The sequence below is a fragment of the Macaca nemestrina genome, chromosome 8 (genome assembly GCF_043159975.1).
Source record: "Macaca nemestrina isolate mMacNem1 chromosome 8, mMacNem.hap1, whole genome shotgun sequence".
In the NCBI taxonomy this organism is placed as follows: Eukaryota; Metazoa; Chordata; class Mammalia; order Primates; family Cercopithecidae; genus Macaca; species Macaca nemestrina.
Window position 1 is genome coordinate 73703094 of NC_092132.1, and position 20031 is coordinate 73723124.

General features: G+C 39.4%; 1 long non-coding RNA gene across 2 annotated transcripts in view; it reads left to right on the forward strand.

Annotated features, from left to right (window-relative positions):
* LOC139355670 (uncharacterized) overlaps positions 1 to 20031 on the forward strand; it is a 76341-nt gene that overhangs the window by 12105 nt on the left and 44205 nt on the right. For both annotated transcript variants that reach the window (XR_011606505.1, XR_011606504.1), the window contains exon 2: positions 5433 to 5475. This is a non-coding gene — a long non-coding RNA (uncharacterized lncRNA). The remainder of the gene's footprint in view (positions 1 to 5432; positions 5476 to 20031) is intronic.

Sequence of the window (20031 nt, forward strand, 5' to 3'; positions counted from 1 at the left end):
ATGGAGATGACGATAATTAGTGTTACTACTCAGAGGGTTGAGACGCATGTCACTATGTTCATATATAACAAGTGCTGAAAACAGTTCCTGGCCATAAGTGCTAATGCTAATAAGGTGGTCATTATCATGAGACTATTCTCTCCTCACTTGTGCTGTGAGGTCTTTTACAGCCCTTTCCCGGGAGCACTTGAATGCTGAGCCCCAGAGGAAGGGCTGGCAATGAAAGCATGGAGAGAAGCATGGACAAGTCACAGCTCCTGGTGGGTGCCTCAGTTATGTGATTTGACCCAGAGTGAACTTGTCTTACCACAAAGTAGAGAGGGCTTGTTCAGTGCAGCACTGACTCCCCTGGAGCCCAGTGCAAGCAGGAAACCTCCTGCCTTGTGACCTCCCGAGTTTCCTTCAGAGACTTCTAGAGAAACTGTGCTGGTAAGCTGCAAACTACAACGTCAGTGCGAGTATCACACCTCTTCAGGTTAGATAACAAAAGCATACACATCAATTATGTCACAGACTCATCTCTGATACTTCACATAAATAGCAACATAGAATTTAAACCATCTGAATGAGTTTTGTATGCTCAACCTTATAGCTTCTCTGTAAGAAAACAGAATTAAGTTAACCAAAGGCCTATCTCTTCTAAGTCTCCCCTTGTCTACATACCCTATCCCTGCAACATGGATATTAATAAAGGTAAACCTTGCACTGGCATCTCAACCTAATCCCGCCTGCCTGCCTACCTGCTTCCCTTCATTCATTTCTTTCACCCTTCCTTAGAGACCAGTTAGAGAAAAGTATAGATCCATCCCTCTTTGATAACACCGAGTCAGGAAGGATGTGGGGGAAAGGACACTCTCATATGTTGTTACTAAAAGATGAATCAGTATATCTACCAAGAACAGCTATTGATTACAAATGCACATCCTCTTTGACCTAGCACTTGGACTTTCAGGAATTTGTTCTACAGATACACTCACAGGATATAAATAAAGGAGGTCATAAATAAACAAAAGTTGTTGCAGTATTATTTGTAACAGCCAAAGACTAAAACAATTTAAATTCTTGTTAATATACTTTACATTATATCAACCCAACTGAAATCTCTACAAACCCAAAAGAGAATGAGGATATTTTTCATGTATTGATATTTCCCAAGACACACACACACACACACACACACACAAACATGCTTGTATATGCTACTAGCTAAAATATCTCCAGATATTTTATGCAGAAATAGCTCAGGGAAGGAAGGTTTGTCATCTGAGTAAAAGGGAGGCTTTCTTCTGTTAATCTGAATTAGTTCACATTAGAGTTGACTGAATTCAACAGAAAAATCAAAGTAACAAGGGCTTAAACAAGAGAAAAATGTATTTCTCTTTCCCATGAAACAAGTACAGATAAAGATAATCCAGGGCTGGACTACAGCTTCATAACCCACCACCCAGGCTCTCCACTCCACTCTTAGGTGTGACCTGTGTTTAGGAAGCGGGGTGGGAGGGAGAAGACCCACATTCTCCCACAGACCACTGACTGCCTTAGGCATGTGGCCACCCCATTTTTCAAGGTGACTTCCAGGAAATGTCGTTTTATGGCTGAAATAAGGAAGAAAGTAAGAACATATATTGGGAGGTGACTATGGATCCTTTTATCCTTTTAAACCATGTAAATGAATCACCTATTTAAAAGCTAAATAGAAATCACATTTAAAATGCTAAAGAAAAAATGCAACCTACACAGTTATACATAGGTCAGGCCTGTCTCTTTCGAGGATTTATCTACCTTTGGCCCCATTTCCTGGCTAACCCACTGAGGAGCTGCCCTTTCCTCAGGTCCCTGCCCATCCCAGCTGGGCCCAGGGATCTCTCCTGAGTCTCTCAACGTCTCTTGAATCTAGCGCCCCCTAGTGGCTACCTCTGTGCCATAGGATTCTGTGTGCCCTCGCCCCATGACGTGGTATTTTCACATGATCTCCCAAAGTTCATTTGCGGAATTTTCAGTCCCCAAGGTGAATTCAGAACCATTGCTCATAGAGTATTATTTTTAAATAATGTCTTGATTTTACTGATGAAAACAAATTGTTGCCACATAACTAACCACAATTTCCCCCTTACCTGCCTTAAAGTAGCTTTACATAGTCCTATAATAGAAACAGAAGACTTTCCATTTCAAGCTCTATTTAATGTGCTTCAGACAGAGGAGTATCAAAGAGAGAACATATTTAGCTTGATCTTGGCATTCCAAATACTAGAGAAGACTGCTTTGTATTATTTTAACATGCATTTATTAATATACTCGAATTGTATTCAATATAGATGTTCACTTTACTATAATAGTCAACTCATTAGACAAACTTATTTAATACTTTATAATTTTATAACTGAAACCAATCACCTTTGCTATCCTTCAGAAGCTGCAGTTATTAAAACAGTGAATTAATGTTAAAAATTTCCCAGTCGGCACATTTTCCTTTATGTGCTGACAATGTCAACGGTGAATAATAAGCGGCAAAAGGCACTCTATCCGATAACGATGATGATCAGGGGAATATTTGCTTCATTAAGTGTAATCCTCCACCCACAGATATTTAGACTTGGTATTCACTATTCATGTTTCCTAACTATTCACAAGGCGGGATTATCTAACAGAGTTTATGGTGTGGGAAACAGGGAAGAGACAATGTTAGTTAACACTGTAGCCTATTGTATCCTATTAGCAACCTACGAGCATTTTGTAGACTCTTTGGGTTTGGACAGATGGGTTCTGTTGGAGGGAATCCCTTAATGTCTGGTTCTTAGTTTTCCGTCTAAGAGGGGCATACCAGGAAGAGGCAATAGTGCAGTAAGGCTTGATCTTGTGATCTTTATAAATCAAAGTGGGTTATTTTGCTTCAAAAGCAGAAAGCAGGCCTCCCTCTGTACCCCACATTTTTGCACACCTGGGCCAGGGCCTGCTCTCTCCTGCACTCTCTTGCACTGCCCATTCTGCCCAATGGCCTCGCCCCGTGACACAGGTGCAGGGGTCAAGGGTGCAGGGCTGCTTAGGGACTCAGCTCCCCAGCTCCCCAGCAGAGGCTCCCACCACCCAGCTAACTGAGGAGAAGTAGTGCCTCCCCCTTTCTATAACTGAGCCATTATCCCAGAGGCCTAAATAAAGCTTACCTTTTGTGGCTCATATCTGCTGAGGAAAATCCACAGGTGTTTCCCTAAATCTGCCTCCTTAACCTCTGGTTTAACCCATTTTAGTAACTGGCACAATCATTCATCTTGTGTCCTAGAAACCTGGAAAGTTACCTTTGACTTGTCCTTTTTCCTCACTACCAACGTTCAGTTGAGAAGCAGGTCCTGTTCACTACCTCCAACATATATCCTAAATGAGCACACTTTCCCCCTCTGCATCCCTCAAGCATCTCTAGCCAGACAGTCACAATAGCCTCCTAACTGGCCATCCAACTTCAACTCCTATTTCACACGGCAGCTAGAGTAGCGTGCACATCAAATCATATTGGTGTCCCTGCCCACCCAATGGCTTCTTACTGAATGGGGAATAAAACCCAAGCTCCTTTCCATGTCCTACAAGTTTTGTACACTGCAGTCACAGCAACTTTTCTAACCTAATCTCATCAGGTTTTCCCCATTCGTAAGCAGGCTCCTGGCCCTGGGGCCTTCTGTCCCATCCCCACAGCATCTCCTGCTTGGTCCTGCCTGGATTCTTTGTCTGAAATGTTCTTCCTTCCCCTCTTTGCAGGGTTGGAGCCTTCTCAACTTTGAGGAGGCAGCTTTGAGGTGTCACTCTCCAGAGAGGCCTTCTTGGGCCATCGTTCCTTTACTTCCTCCAGAAGATTTCCCCCATTTGATGTTATCAACAAACCCCATTTATTTTCTTCTTAGTGCTATCAACAATGTATTGTTATTATTACTACTACTATTCTCATTATTATTTTATTATATGACCCCAACGTAAAGCAGAAATTTTTCCTGCTTTGTTTGCCACTCTATCCCTCAAACATAGTATTACCCCTACCACACTGCAGCAGCCTGATAAATGTTTAAATAACTGAATAAACAAGTAAGGCTGCTCTTGATCTATTTGTGCAGCAGAGCATTTTGAGGCACTTAATTTGATATACCCTGGATAACATGATCAACAACTTTCATTTATCACTGAAGTATTTAACGAAACACCAAGGATGGCCCAAGGAAAGCAGCAGCAACAGTAGAATGGACGGAAGTCATGGACAAGAGGATCCCCATCTGTGGATCAGTATTTTTAAAATAATTTGGCCACACATCTTTTGTGGCCATGTTTGAAGTCACAAACATGCTATAGGAACCATAGCATCGCTAAATACAGTGTCAGGCTTGCTGCTGCTTGGAGCCTTCACTCCCTTCCACTCCGCCCCAGGATGCCCGTCTCCCAGATACCCATGTTTCTTCTTTCACCTGCCTCAGATAAGGCTGAGGTGGGACTTCCTCAGTGAGGCCTTCCCAAACCATCCCATTTAAATTGCAATCCCTCGCCACCTATACAGGCAGGAGTAAATACGAATACAAACACACTCTTCCTACCCCTCCTTCCACACCTTATTTTTCCATGACAGTGGTACAGTCTAATGTACTCCATATATATTTACTTATTTGCTCATTCTCTGTCACATCTCAGTAACTTTTGTTTGTTTTCTTCATTATTGTATCCCAGCCTCTAAAATGGTAGCTTGTATCCTATAAGTGTTCAATAAACATGGATAATTGAGTAATATATAGTAGAAATAAGGAATTCGTTGATTTTTCCAAAGCCTCCAGTTCTGCCTATGTTGACATTATCTACCATGTGTCAATGTAACCAAATGTTGTATAAAGTTAAGCCAGTTAAAATGTGCTGTGTGCCCCAGGTCTCAGTGTAACGCTGCTCAGGTTGTACACTGCTCAACTCCAGTGAGTAACACTTACAGGGACTCCATCTCTGGAGTCAGGTACAACCTGCACAGCCAGCATATGCAGAGGCCCTGGGAATCATGAGTTCATGTAGATATTTAAAGGGAAGAAAAAGAGAGTCATGAAAATAAAATAGTAGAAAAGGTAGAAAAAGAGACTGAAGAGGAGATCAGGAAAAGAGAGTCAGTAGTAGGAGGAAGAGAAAGCTAGATAAGAAAGGGGGAGAAAGAAAGAGCTAAAAAGGCCAAAAGAGGAGACCCTGATACCCCCTCATCCCTCCCAGCTCTCTTGGACCTTCCTATCACTCTCCAGTGATTTCCCCACTGCAATTTACAGACAAAACTTGGAAGTCAGACAGTACCTTAGGCTACTCAGTTTCAGGTCTACTGATATTTAATATATATACACAAAAACATAAATTCTACACTCTAATTCTAAAAAGAACGTTTCCCACCTACAGCTGACTTCCATTTATGGAGTGCCTACTCTGTGTTTCAGGGTCACCGAGCCTGGAGCTGCATGAGCAATAAATGGATACAGAGTGAGTAGAAACAGGGCCACTGGCTGAGGATTGTTTGTGTAATAAAGAAGGGGGCAGTGGCGGAAGCCTGACCTATGTCATAGCAATGACAATTGGCATGAGATTCAAGACCAATAGATAGGCATGAAGAAATGCCAAGATACTATAAAAATCAAATGTAGCAAGAAGAGGAATAATAGAAGTTCCCAAGTTTAAGGACCTAAACAATGCTAGTTCTCCTGTCACAAAACTGATATTTAAAAGGAGCAATTGGATAGAAGATGGAAAATTTGTCTTTAAACATGTATGGAAGAAATTAATCCTATAGAATTCTAGAATAGTGAGTTCTATTGAATGGAAAGATTTATTAGTAAAAGGATCTAATATAAAGGTATCTACATAAGAAATGTATCTTCATTTTTATCCTTAATTGTGTAAGGATACCTCAATTAATGTGAGAAAAACCTTTGATTTAAACTGTATCAGTTTTCAATTCCCCTTTCCTAATGAGGTTATACAGGCAAAATAGCAAAATACAAAAATTTGAACATCATTAGGAAAGGAAATTTTTAAACTAAACTTTGCTAGTTTCCAGAGATCTTTAAAGAAGGGAAAAAAGAAGTTACACATATTTTCTTTGGCTCATGGCCCAAAAAAATTGTACTTGGAGCTTCACAAGAAATCAAAGTGGAGAAAAACCTGGCAAAAGCAAAAATCAGACAGGAATTGGGAAATTTTTCAGAGATACAGCTTGATTAGAAATAAAAAGCTAAAAAAATAACATTTTGTAAGAACTGTAATAATAATGAAAAGTTCAAACCTCACTTATAAGAAATAGGTGAAGAAAAGAAAAGATATGACTGGTATTGAAACAGTAAAGTATATGCCCTTACCATGCTTAGCCAGTAAATTTTATTTTGTAACTTTGGTTTTAGGTTCAGGGGTGCATGGATAGGTTTGTTAATCAAGTAAATCATGTGGCATGGGGGTTTGGTGTACAGATTATTTCATCACCCAGGTAATCAGCATGCGTAGTTTTTCCATCCTCACCCTGCTCCCACCTTCCACCCTCAAGCAGGCCATGGTGTCTATTGTTCCCTTCTCTGTGTCCATGTGTTCAGCTGGTAAATTTTAAATCAGCTTCTCCACTTATGGATCACTATGTGGCATAGGCAATAATAGCATCAACCACAAAGGTTGTGAAAAACTAAGTGAAATAATCCACACAAAGAGTTTAGCACAGTGGCTTCTATTTCATCCCTTTGCTAAATCTAAAATGAGATCTCATTTTTGGTGAAAAACTGATACAGTTTTAGATTGAACATATCCCCCAAAATTCGTATTTTGAAGCCCTAACCCCAAATGCAATGATTATATTTGGAGGCATAGCCTTTAGGAGGTAATTATGTTTCGATGAGGTCATCAGGAAGGGATTCCCATGATGGGATTAGTGCCCTTATAGCAACAGGAAGAGAGAACAGAGCTTTCTTTCTCCACCACATGAGGATATAAAGAGAAGGTGGCTGTCTTCAAACCAAGAAGAGGCCCTCGCCAAGAACCAAATCTGCCAGGACCTTGATCTAGGACTTGCAGCCTCCAGAACTGTGAGAAATAACTATCTGTTGTTTAAGCCACCCAGACTGTGATATTTTGTTATAACAGCCCAAGCAAACAAGACACTGAATTTTCCTTAGTTTAACTCATTGTTCTTTCGATTCATAGGCAAATACCCTTTCGGCTTTATGGCAGAGGGTAGGATAAAGTATTCAGCTTCCCGCCCAATTCTCATTGGTTCTTGAGTGTTTACTAAGAATAATTACACTCTTTTAGGATAGAAGTTTACTCCTCTGCTATCTAGTTTTCTGAAGCACCGAACTAAATATTTGCAATAAACCAAATCCAGCAGCACATAAAAAGTTAATTCACCACAATCAAATAGGCATTATTTCTGGGATGTAAAGCTGGTTCAATATATGCAAATTAATAAATGTAATTCAGCACATCAACAGAATTAAAAGAAAAATGTATGATAATCTCAACAGATACAGAAAAAGCTTTCAGTAAAACTCAACATCCCTTCATGGTAAAAACCCTCCACAAACTAGGTATGGAAGGAACATACCTTAAAATAATGAGCACCACCTTGACAAACCTACAGCCAACATCATACTGAACGGGCAAAAGCTGGAAGCATTCCCCAAAGAACTGGAACAAGACAAGGATGCCCACTCTCTCAATTCATATTCAACATTGTACTTGAAGTCCTAGGCAGAGCAATCATTTTTCACAGAACTAGAAACAAACTGTTCTAAAATTCATATGGAACCAAAAAAGATGGCAAATAGCCAGTGCAATCCTAGACAAAAAGAACAAAGTCGGAGGCATCACATTATTACCCAGCTTCGAACTATACAAGCCTACAGTAACCAAAACAGCATGGTAGTGATATAAAAACAGACATATAAGACCAATGAAACAGAATAGAGAACCCAGAAATAAAGCTGCACACCTGCAGGCAGCTGATCTTCGACAAAGAAACAAAAATAAGCAATAAGGAAAGGAAACTCTATTCAACAAATGATGCTGGGAAAACTGAATTACTATATACAGAAGAATGAAACTGAGCCCCTACCTGTTACCATATACGAAAATTAACCTAAAATAGATTAAGACTTACATGTAAGACCTAAAACTATAAAAATCATAGAAGAAAACCTAGGAAATACCCTTCTGGATGTTGGCCTTTGCAAATAATTTAGGACTTAGTCCTCAAAAGCAATTGCAACAAAAAATTGATAAGCAGGACCTCATTAAACTAAAGAGCTCTGCATAGTAAAAGAAACTATCAACAGAATAAACAGAAAACTTACATAATGAGAAAAAATGCTCAAACTATGCATCTGACAAATGTCTGGCATCCAGAATTTATAAGGAACTTAATAAGCAAAATATGACCCCTTTAAAAAGTGAACAGAGGATGTGAACAAGCACTTCTCGGAAGACATACAAGTGGCCAACAAACATAGGAAAAAAGTTCCACATCACTAATCGTCAGAGAAATGCAAATCAAAACCACAAGGAGATACCATCTCACAGAAATCAGAATGGCGATTAAAAAGTTGAAATATAGATGTTGGTGAGGCTGCAGAGGAAAGGGAACGCTTATACACTGTTGGTGGGAATTTCAATTAGTTCACCACTGTGGAAAGCAGTTTGAAGATTTCTGAAAGAGCTAAAATAGAACTGTTGTTTGACCCATCAGTCTCATTATTGGATATATATGGAAAAGAAAACAAATTGTTCTACCAAAAAAACACATGCACTTACATGTTCATCACAGCACTATTCACAAGAGCAAAGATGTAGAATCAGCCTAGGTGCCCAGCAATGGTGGACTGGTTAAAGAAAATGTGGTACATGGAATACTGCACAGCCATAAAAAAAGAATAGAATAGAATCATGTTCTCTGCTGCCACATGGATTCAGCTGGAGCCACTATCCTAAGCAAATTAACAGACAGAAACAGCAAACCAAATACTGCATGTTCTCACTTACAAATGGGAGTTAAATATTGGGTACACATGGATATAATGATGATAACAGACACTGGGAATGACAAGAGTGGGGAGGGAAGGAGGGTAGAAAGGATTGAAAAACCTCCTATTGGATACTTATTATCTGGGTAATGGTTTCAATTGTACCCTAAACCTCAGCATCACACAATATACTCTTGTAACAAAGACCTTAGTCTTTCAATAGATATGGATGTGTTTGGGACTAAGGCAGCCAGGGATGATAGTGGAAGCCTTACTGTGTGCCAGGCCATCTGAGTATTTCATATATTTCCTGAAAACCTCATTTAATCCTCATACCAGCTCAATAAAGTGGATTCCAATATTATCCTCATTTTATAGATAAGGAAATTGAGGCAGACATTGTTAAGCTCTTTGTGGCATGAGGTAAGCAGAGCCAGTGCTTAAACCCAAGAAGTCTGGTTCTGCAGGCCCCCTCTTAACTACTGCACCAGCCTCTCTCTCCAGAGAGGGAGTGTAGCACCTAGTGGCTTAGCAATGACAGTCAACTCTAGGGTATGTCCCTGGAGTACAGGCTGAAGGCCCTGTGCAGAATCAAGAGGGATTGCAAAGCCCAGGCAGGCCACCTGTTACTTTTTTCAGTATAATCCTTTCTGCCTTTCTACTAGGTAAAATTTTTCTTAGGCCTCCTCCACACGCTTTTGGGTTGGATCCTGTGGCCTTCTCTGGAAAATTGGAGAGAGGGTCTGTTTTTCAGTTCCTGGTAGCCACCATTATCTATATGCTGCTTCTGCTACATGATGTCCTCTCAAATAGGATTTACACTCCCAGTCCTGCCATCCACATGCTAGCCACTGATAAAGGCATGGCACGGAGACTCTCACCATGGCTCCTAAGGCCAGAGCTGGGGCAGCCATAGATAGCTGCACAGATTGGATACTGTGTGCCCCAAGGGGTACCATGCTCGTTGTTGACATCACAGATATATTAATACATATTCATTATGACTTTTTCAGCACATGGCCCTGAATGTCTTGTTCTAACAGAATTTGTGTACTATCACAATTTTCTGACAGCAGGAGCAGTGTCTTGAAGAAGAAGTGATTAATAAGAAGGGGGTCCTTTTTTTTCCCTTATGCTATACTTACCTAAGAAAAATGAAAAACAAAAGTATTTCTTTAACTAGTTCCCCTACCCCTTTCAATTTTTCCCTAACCCATGTCAGCAATGTTTAGACTTGTCGGACAGGCTTCCTGTGATCTCCAACTACCTCCAAGACACGCCACAGCCCTGGCCCATTCCCACCCATGCATTTAGATTAAGCACATTTACTCTCCCTCCAAGGCTTCAAACTAACCTTGTTTCCCAAGAGAATCTCTACTTCTACTTGGTCCTGAAATACAATTATTATTCTGACTTGAAAATCTGGCTGCTACTTTCTGGGAAGAAAGAGGCAGGAGAACTAACGAAAGAAAGAATTTTATTTGTCATTTTTCCTAGGTAAGTATAGAATAAGAAACAAATAAAAGGACCCCTTGTATTAAACACACATAGTTAATATCCACATATCCTCTCCTCCAAGGAGTCTCCCTATTGGATTAATATTTATAGTTCTCTGGTTTTTAAAAGAGGATGAATCCAAAGAAGTTTCCTTTTGATTGGCTGAAAGGTGCAGTAGCTGAGGATGCAAATGACGTAGACCTCTAGTCATGTGTAGTGCTTGCAAATGGAAGAGAGAAATATCTGGGAGGGATCATGGGAGTAGGGTACAGGGAACAAGTTAAAGAGAGATTTGTGTTGAGGCAATGAGGCATAGAAATTTTGGGAAAGGGGAAATTGTATGTTGGATTTTTAGAAAGTTTTGCTGTGCTCCATCCTCCCTGACCCTCTCCTAAATTTACATAAAAGAACTTCAGGAAAAAAAATACACTACTTTGAAAGGCATTTCATACTACACTGAGATGAGCCTTAAGGGAGGAGAAAGAAGACCCAGAAATATTTATGTTACATTAGTTTTTGGTGTTAGTTTTTCCTGTATTTTTGTTGTTCAGTCTTTAATGTTATTTTAGAACTTGTTTCTAGAGGCATGGATAGCTAACAACAAAGAAAAGCTGTTGTTAAACAAGTGCAGGAAAACTTGCCCTGTAGCCTCTTCTTAGAATCTTCCCTATTCCTCTTGGTGTATTAAAGATGTGCAGATGTTTTAGAGAAAACTCTATAATACTTATTCCCATCCTACAGTGCCCCATGGGCTACCAATTTGGGAAATGTGATTTTTTTTTTAACGGAAATTAAAAGTGGCTACATCAGGGGCTACTATCCTGACACCAGCAAAAACTGGAAGACACAATTTTTTAAATGTGGGGTAATGAATTTTTTTCAAAATGTATGGCCAAAGATTATTGACTCAAAATACAGATGGTATAGCAGGCCGGGTGCGGCAGCTCACGCCTGTAATCCCAGCATTTTGGGAACCCGTGGTAGGTGGATCACAAGGTCAAGAGATCGAGACCATCCTGGTCAAATGGTGAAACCCCGTCTCTACTAAAAATACAAAACTTAACCGGGCATGGTGGTGCGCTCCTGTAATCCCAGCTACTCAGGAGGCTGAGGCAGGAGAATTGCTTGAACCTGGGAAGCGGAGGTTGCAGTGAGCCAAAATTGTGCCACCACTGCGCTCCAACCAGGTGACAGAGTGAGACTCTGTCAAAAAAAAAAAAAAAAATGGTACAGCAAACCAAGAGAAAGTACATTTGAGAAACTTCAAAGCAACTATTATATTGAAGAGTAGAAAACAGTGAAGAATTATTGCGAAGTGAGACAAGTTTGGTTTCAACCAAAAGTGGTTTCTATTAAATTATCTGTGATTCTCTCAGAGAAATCATAGATGTAATAATCAGGCTTATTTAATTTCATTTAGTAGCGATGTTTTCCAAATAGAACCTTTTAAAATTGCTAATAATGCAAAACAGCTCCATGGACCAGCATTTTACCTAAGATGACAGGTTTTAACACATTTGCTTGTTGATATTGTTCAGTGAGGCATTGCCCTTGGCATTATCAATTTTGAATTTTCTGTAATGAATAAGATCTATTAAGTTTCTGAGGAATTACCCCAAATTCATGTTTAAGTACAAATGTTTATGTGTCACCTAAATGCATGTATATAGAAGATAAAGGAAGGGGGAAAGGAAGGATAATTACCTTAGGGTTATAGACAACATTTAAGTTCATTTAAATCCATGGTTCCTGTTTATTTTCCTTAGGGACTGTGGGTTCTATCAGATCTCATCACATCCACACCTGCATTTTCTTGGTTTGTTGACTTTCCACCCCATGACTGCATTCAATAAACAGTACTCAGAGTGAATAACAACAGAGATGGAATGGTGGAGAAAACCCATAAGAAGAAATCCAAACTCTATTCTTAAAACTTAATTTGAGTAAATATAAAATTTCATGATCTTAATTTTGGGTAGTGAGTCGAAATGTTCTATTAACTTCACATAGAAAATAAATACACTGCAGAGGGTGCTTCTGGATATTTCTTGCATGTTATCACTGGTTGTTTAATTTTTTAAAATAAAGAACTCCATTGCTTCACTCATCTCAGTAGGAAACTGACATCTGTCACCATGTCATTTCTCAATAGTTTTTTAAAGAAATTTATTTTCATTCATTTCTTGAGGTTTCGTTTCTTGGGATGACTTTGAATTGTTGTTTAGATTAATGTCACACCTCCTTCACATCCATGTGGTCATGCAATTGAGAGGCTTCTGTGGATTTTAAGTCTTTACACTGCTTTTAGAAAGCCTTCCTGAAAAAGAAATTCACAACATTCCAACGGGAAACTATTTGGTGATGTCAATCAGCACAAACAGAACATCTGAACCTTCCAGTCACAGGAACTGTGCCTTTGGGAATGCATTGATTTCTGGTTTTCACAGTGTTAAAGCCAGGTTAAAGACACCTCCCCCATTCACCAGTTCTGTGTTTCTCTAAGACTAAGAGGATAAAGAGATTGGGTGAAGCCACTGTCTCAGTACCTAACATAGTACCTGGTACGAATGGATATTTGCTGACTTGGATTGAAATCTGATTATGTAAAATTGTCACATATAGAAGATTATAGGATCAGAAAGTCTTAGTAATGGAAAAATGATAGCAATCACCTTAACCAGACCCCATTTTATCGATGGTATACTAAAACAGTGAGCAAGAGCAAAGCTACTAAGTCAGCATTCAAAATCCTTCACTGTAATCCCAGTACTTTGGGAGGCTGAGGTGGAGGGATTGCTTGAGCTGAGGAGGTTGAGACTAGTGTGGGCCATGTAGTGAGATCCTGTCTCTACAGAAAATAAAATCAGCCAGGCATGGTGGTGCATACCTATTCAGGAGGCTGAGGTGGGAGGATTGCTTGAGCCTGGAGTTTGAGTTTATAGTGAACTGTGATTGTGCCACTGCATTCCAGCCTGGGCACAGAGCAAGACCCGATATCTTAAAAAAAGGTCTTCGTCTGGGCATGGTGGCTCATGCTTGTAATCCCAGCATTTTGGGAGGCCAAGGCGGGTGGATCATGAGGTCAGGTGTTTGAGACCAGCCTGACTAACATGGAGAAACCCCGTCTCTACTAAAAATACAAAAATTAGCCAGGCGTGTTGGCATATGCTTATAATCCCAGCTACTAGAGAGGCTGAGGCAAGAGAACTGCTTGAACCCGGAAGGTGGAGGTTGCTGTGAGCTGAGATCATGTCATTGCCTGGGCAATAAGAGCAAAACTCTGTCTAAAAAAGAAAAAAAAAAAGACCTTCAAATACCAATAGCAAGTAGGCTTTTCGAGTTTACAGAATAATGGTATCTTAGTGGAAACAGGTCAGATGTTAGAGACAACCTGTGATGCATGAATGTCCTTTACAATATGACCTTTTAAATAAGCCCCCAGATTCTCTTGAACATGTTGCAATGGAGACTATTTCACTTCTGAAGCAACTTGTTTGATTTTGGAATGGCTAAACTTTTTTTTATGTTGAGTTGAATCTACCTTCCAACAACATTCACTCATGGTTCTTATACTGCTGTCTGATGTAAAACAAACAAAAAAACCCAAAGTCTCTCTTTAACATGTAAGTCTGAAATATGTGAAAACCTCTATTATTTCAGTTCAGTAGAATAAACATTCAGTTCCTAATGTGTGCGGGACACTGCTAGGTGCTGGAAACTTACAAGGCTAAGCATCTACGGTTACAAACAGACCATACCAAAAAGTCAATGTGGCTTAAATGTCCATCAAGATATAGTGAAGCTATTACCAGTGATGAGGCCTACCAAATATGATTTTGTACATAAAGTGGTTGTTTACTGTCAAGATTAACATTTGCTGAGCAACTCCACTGCTAAGAGAGATTACAGGTCCTTCTGAATGGAAATTAGGAAAATTCATTTATTAAGCATTATCCAACTCATCCTACTTCTGTCAAAATTCCCGAAGAGGACTAACTTAATTTCACATAAAAGGACATATGTCCATTACAAAAAACAACTCAAGTAATTCAATAAAGTACACCTAAAATTACATGAGTGGATGGGGTAGATTGATCAACATAATTGCATAAAATGAGATTATACAGTGTGTACGGTTTTAACAAGAAGTTTTATTTAGCAGAAATCAAAATAAAATAAATGTTTCTTTACTACAAGACAGTCTTAAGCATTCCTACTAAGATTAAGAAAAAATATTTTGGTAATACACAAATTAGAGCCATGTATATATTTTTATTTTAGACAGTATTGATTTATTACCTATAAATCCTAAGATGACAAAATGTTTTCTCTAATAATTTCTCTAACTCTTCCTCCTTTAGTTCTCAATTTTGTTAGTGATGTTCTCATTAGCATTATTATTATTTGTAAATATATAACACTTCCAGTCTGTCTTATAAATGTATTTCCAACAGTTACTTTGTCTTAATTTAAGTGGTTCCAATATCAAGCATGAATAATTTACACAAGCTTCTCTATGTCTGAGTTTATTTTAATTCACTTTCGATTTATGATTAGCTAGATGTTATTGTCAAGTGGGTTTTCCAAGAGTGACTCCTAGGTGTTATAGCCTCAGAGTTTTTGCATATTTGAAAATGTCAGTTTCCTGTGTAGTTGAATGACAACTTGCCCGAGTACAAAATGTGGATCACACTAAAGACTTTGAGCCACAGTCTCCTGGCATTTGAATATTGGTCATGTTTCTTTATTACAGTTTCTCTGTTCTTAACTACGGTGTTATTGCAAAGGATTTTCTAAGTTTCTTTGTTTGCTTTTTTAAACATATCAAGAATGAGGTAACATTTTACATGGGTGAGGTCTGTGCCAGACAGAAAGAGAAAGGCGACCGGCCAAGCCTTTAGGCCTGAGAAATTGTGGGGGAAAATAGAGGGACAGATGAAGTGAGTTGGTAGGGTGCGGGGTCTCTCTCTTCATACCCATTCTTTTTTCAAGACAACACTTTTTGCAGAGGTTGGGGCTTGGCCTTTACCAACAACCAGATGGGCATCAGGGTACCTACTAAAACTGGGCCAGGTAACTTGGTTCCCTGGACATAATAGGGGAGGTTGCAAGCCTCCAGAAAAAGCTCCATATGACCACTTCTAACATGGCACAGGAGCCAAGGTGAGGAGCTGTCAGAGGCAGACAGGTGGATGGGTGAGCCTGAAGCACGTTGGTAGTTTTCATGGACCCCAGAGAGGGTACAAGGGAGAAACAGAATAAAATAGGCAGAGAATTTGAGGCCAGTGGGAAATGAGTGGACCCCTGAGCTCCAGGAGGTGAACAAAACTTTGCTTCCATAATGCCAGATGGGAGTATCCTAATGGGCACTGGGTCACAGGACCCTATCAGCCCATCTGTGGGTACTCAGAAGACACAAAATGTAATCTGAGGACCCTACTTTGCTGCTAACATTATGTTACGTAGGACACATATTCACACACACACACGCACACACACACCCCTCCCCAATCACCAAGATACTGTCTTGGAAAGAACTAGGGACAGGCGATAAAGATGCTAAGAGTCCAAGAGGCTGGGCATTTCACATAAGCAGGATAATAAATTTCTGGAGCCAACCAAGATGAAGTAAGCCCATAACAGCCCATCTCTCCAAGTGATTCCAGCTGACAACTGTGGACAGAATAAAAAAGCAACTACGCGAGTGCTCTCAAAACTAAACAATGGCAGACAGACCAGGAGGGAAGTCAAAACCTGAAGAATGACCAAAAAGGCAGTGAGTTTACTGGGCTTTGTTCTCTCCCTTGATATTTTGTGTTTGACCTGAGGGCAACTAATATCATGGAACTGAGTAGCTGGTGTAGACAGCAAAAGTTCCAAGAGAGAACTCCATGTTCCTGGCCAGAGGACAGTGAAATGGGGACCCAGTGAGATGGAGAGTGTTGGGGAGGGGCATACATTTTATCTTTCCTATTCTGGTCCTTTCCTTGAAATTGCACTGACAGGTGATGTTGGTGATAAAAGCACCTATAATCTCCGAAAGAAAACCCATCTCTCTGGCCAGAACAGGATAAGGGGAGCCCTGTAGTCTGAAGAGTGTAGGGGAATTTTTGTTAGTTTTCTCTTTTTTATTTCACTGCTTAGCATCAAAGGTGGTTCTACTGCTGGGAGCTAAATCTCTGACAGAAACCTCAGTTTCCTATGCAGAGAACTAGGAAATGGGACTCTTAAAGGTTGAAGATTGGATGGAAAATTCCAGAGAGGAAAGAGCTGGAGGAAGTGTCTCTCTATCTATGCATGAATCAGTCCAAGTCCCAGGCTCACTCCTGAGGTACACTGGCAAAGAAATATAATAAAGGCTTTAAGATCTGAACTATAATAAAAAAAACCACCACCCAAGTCAGCCTAACCACTGAGTAACACATGTGGAGGGCAGATCCAAAAGGCATATTAAATGCTTGGAAAACTCAACTGGAGACACTGACCAAAGAAGGCGAGACAGAATATGTGGGCTAACATACCTGCATTGCAGGAGGTCAAGGCTGCAGTGAGCCTAGATCACCCCTACTACACTCCAGCCTGAGTAACAGAGAAAGACCTGCTCTCTCAAAAAGAAAAAAGAAAGAAAGAAAAAAAAAGCACATACCTGGGTTGGTTGGCTCCTAAGACAAATTAACATTCTCTAGAGGAATTTAAAATGTTCCAGTGTCTCACACTATAGCACTATAATATCCAAACTGCCCAAGATACAATGAAAAATTACTCGAAAGAAAGAAGAGATAGAGACAGAAAAAAAGGAGAAGAAATGAATTCTGAAGAGTAAAGATAATCAACAGTTGCTAATGCAAAGAGCTAGATATTAGAATTATCCAACAAAGACTTTGAAAGTAAGATAAACACAATTAAAATGAGTAAAAAATGCAAATGTCATTTTTCACAGCATTAGAAAAACAATCCTAAAATTCCTACCGAACCAAAAAAGAGCCCAAATAACCAACAAAATTCTAAGCAAAAAGAACAAAGCTGGAAAGATCACATTACAAGACTTCAAATTGTACAAGACTATAGTAACCAACACAGCATGGTGCTGGTATAAAAATAGATTAATGGAGAAGATGAGAGAACCACCTGAGGATGGTGGCTCAGGACTTTGGGAGGTCTAGGCTGGAGGATTACTTGAGCCCAGGAGTTCAAGACCAGCTTGGGCAACATAATGAGACCCCATCAATACAAACAATTTAAAAAATTAGCTAAGTGTAGTGGCACATGCCTGAGTGGTCCTAGCTATTCAGGAGGCTGCAGTGCTCCCTTCAGGGACTGCATGAACTCTGCAGTGAGCTGTGATTGTGTCACTGCACTCCAGCACCTGTACGACAGAACCAGATCCTGTCAAAAAAAAACAAAAAGAAAAAGAAAAGAAAAGAAAAGAAAAGGACACCCTATTTAATAAATGGTGCTGGGAAAATGGGATTGTTGTATTTAGAAGAATAAAACTGGATCCCTCACCATATACAACTCAAGACGAATTAAAGACTTAAATGTAAGACCTCAAACTACAAAAATACTTAAAAAAAAAAATAAACCTAGGAAAAACTCTTCTGGACATTGGTCTAGGCAAATAATTCATGACTAAGATGTCAAAAGCACAGTCACCAAAAAACAAAAACAAACAAACGAGACTTAACCTAAAAAGCTTCTGCATAACAAAAGAAATAACAGAGTGAATAGACAGCCTGCAGAAAGACAGAAAATATCTGCAAACTATGTAGCCAATAGCGGACTAATATTCAGTATTTACAAGTTAACAACAACAAAAATCAAACCCCATTAAAATGTGGGCAAAAATGCGATGGCTCACACCTGTAATTCCAGCACTTTTAGAGGCCGAGGGGAGCGGATCACTTGAGGTCAGGAGTTCGAGACCAGCCCAGCTAACATGGTGAAACCGAATCCCTACCAAAAAGTACAACATTTAGTCAGGTGTGGTGGTGCATGCCTATAGTCCCACTTACTTGGGCGGCTGAGGCAGGAGAATCACTTGAACCCAGCAGGCGGAGGTTGCAGTGAGCCGAGATCATGCCACTTCACTCCAGCCTGGGCAACAGAGTGAGACTCAGTTGAAAAAAAAAATTTTTTTTAAGTGGACAAAGAACAGGAACAGATATTTTTCAAAAGAAGACATGCAAGTTGCCAATAGGTATGTGAAAAAATCCTCAGGATCTCTAATTATTAGAGAAATGCAAATTAAAACCACATAAGATAATCATTTTATACCAGCCAGAATGGCTACTATAAAAATGACAAAAAATAACAGATGTTGACTAGAATGTAGAGGAAAATGAACTCTTGTACACTGTTGGTAGGATATAAATTAGCACAATCTCTATGGAAAACAGTATGGAGATGTCTCAAATAACTAAAATATAGCTACCATTTAATCTAGTAATCCCACTAGTGATATCTACCCAAAGGAAAATAAATCATTATATCAAAATGATGCCTGCACTTGTGTGTTTATCACACCATTCACAATAGCAAAGATATGGAATAAACCTAAGTGCCTGTCGACAGATGAATGGATATACAAAATGTGGTATGTGTACACAATGGAATACCATTCAGTCATAAAGAGAATGAAATTATGTCTTTTGTAGCAACGTGGATAGAACTGCCGGCCATCACCTTACATCAAACAACTCAGACACAGAAAGACAAATACCACATGTTCTCACTTATAAGTGGGAGCTAAATAATGTTTACAGATGGAGCTAGAGTGTGGAATTACAGGCACTGGAAACTTGAAAAGGTAGAGGGTAGGAGGAGAGTGGATGATGAGAAATTACTTAATGGGTACGATGTATGTTATTTGGGTGATGGATACCTTAAAAGCTCTGACTTCACCACAACACAATCTATGCATATAATAAATTTACACTTGTACCCCATCAATTGACACAAATGAAAAAAGTTTTCGACAAAGAAATAGAAACTATGAAAAAAATGAAAATTTGAGAAATAAAAAATATGAAAGTTAAAATTAGAAAATTCACTGGGTGGATTCAATAACAGAATAGAGATAACAGGAAATAGCAAACTTTAAGATAGGTCAGCAGAAATCATCTAATCCTAAAAAAAGAGGAAAATATATTTTAAAAAATGAACAGATCCTGAGGACCTGTGGGACGATAATAAAACGTCTCATATTTGTGTCACTGGAGTCTCAGAAAGGAAAGAGAAAGAGGATAGGGGCTGAAAAAATATGTGAACAAATATTGGCTGAAAAGTTCTCAAATTTTGTGATTTAGAGGTTGAAGAAGCTCAGAAACACCCCCACCAACACACACACACACACACACACACACACACACACACACACACACACACAGAGAGAAATCCTATTAGCTCAAAGAAAAGTATGCCAAATCATATCATAATCAAACTACTTACTGAAAACCAATGATAAAGACAAACCTTGAAGCAGCTAGAGAATCACAACACTTTACATATAGTGAGACTATATTCTAGTTACTTTGGATTTCTCATC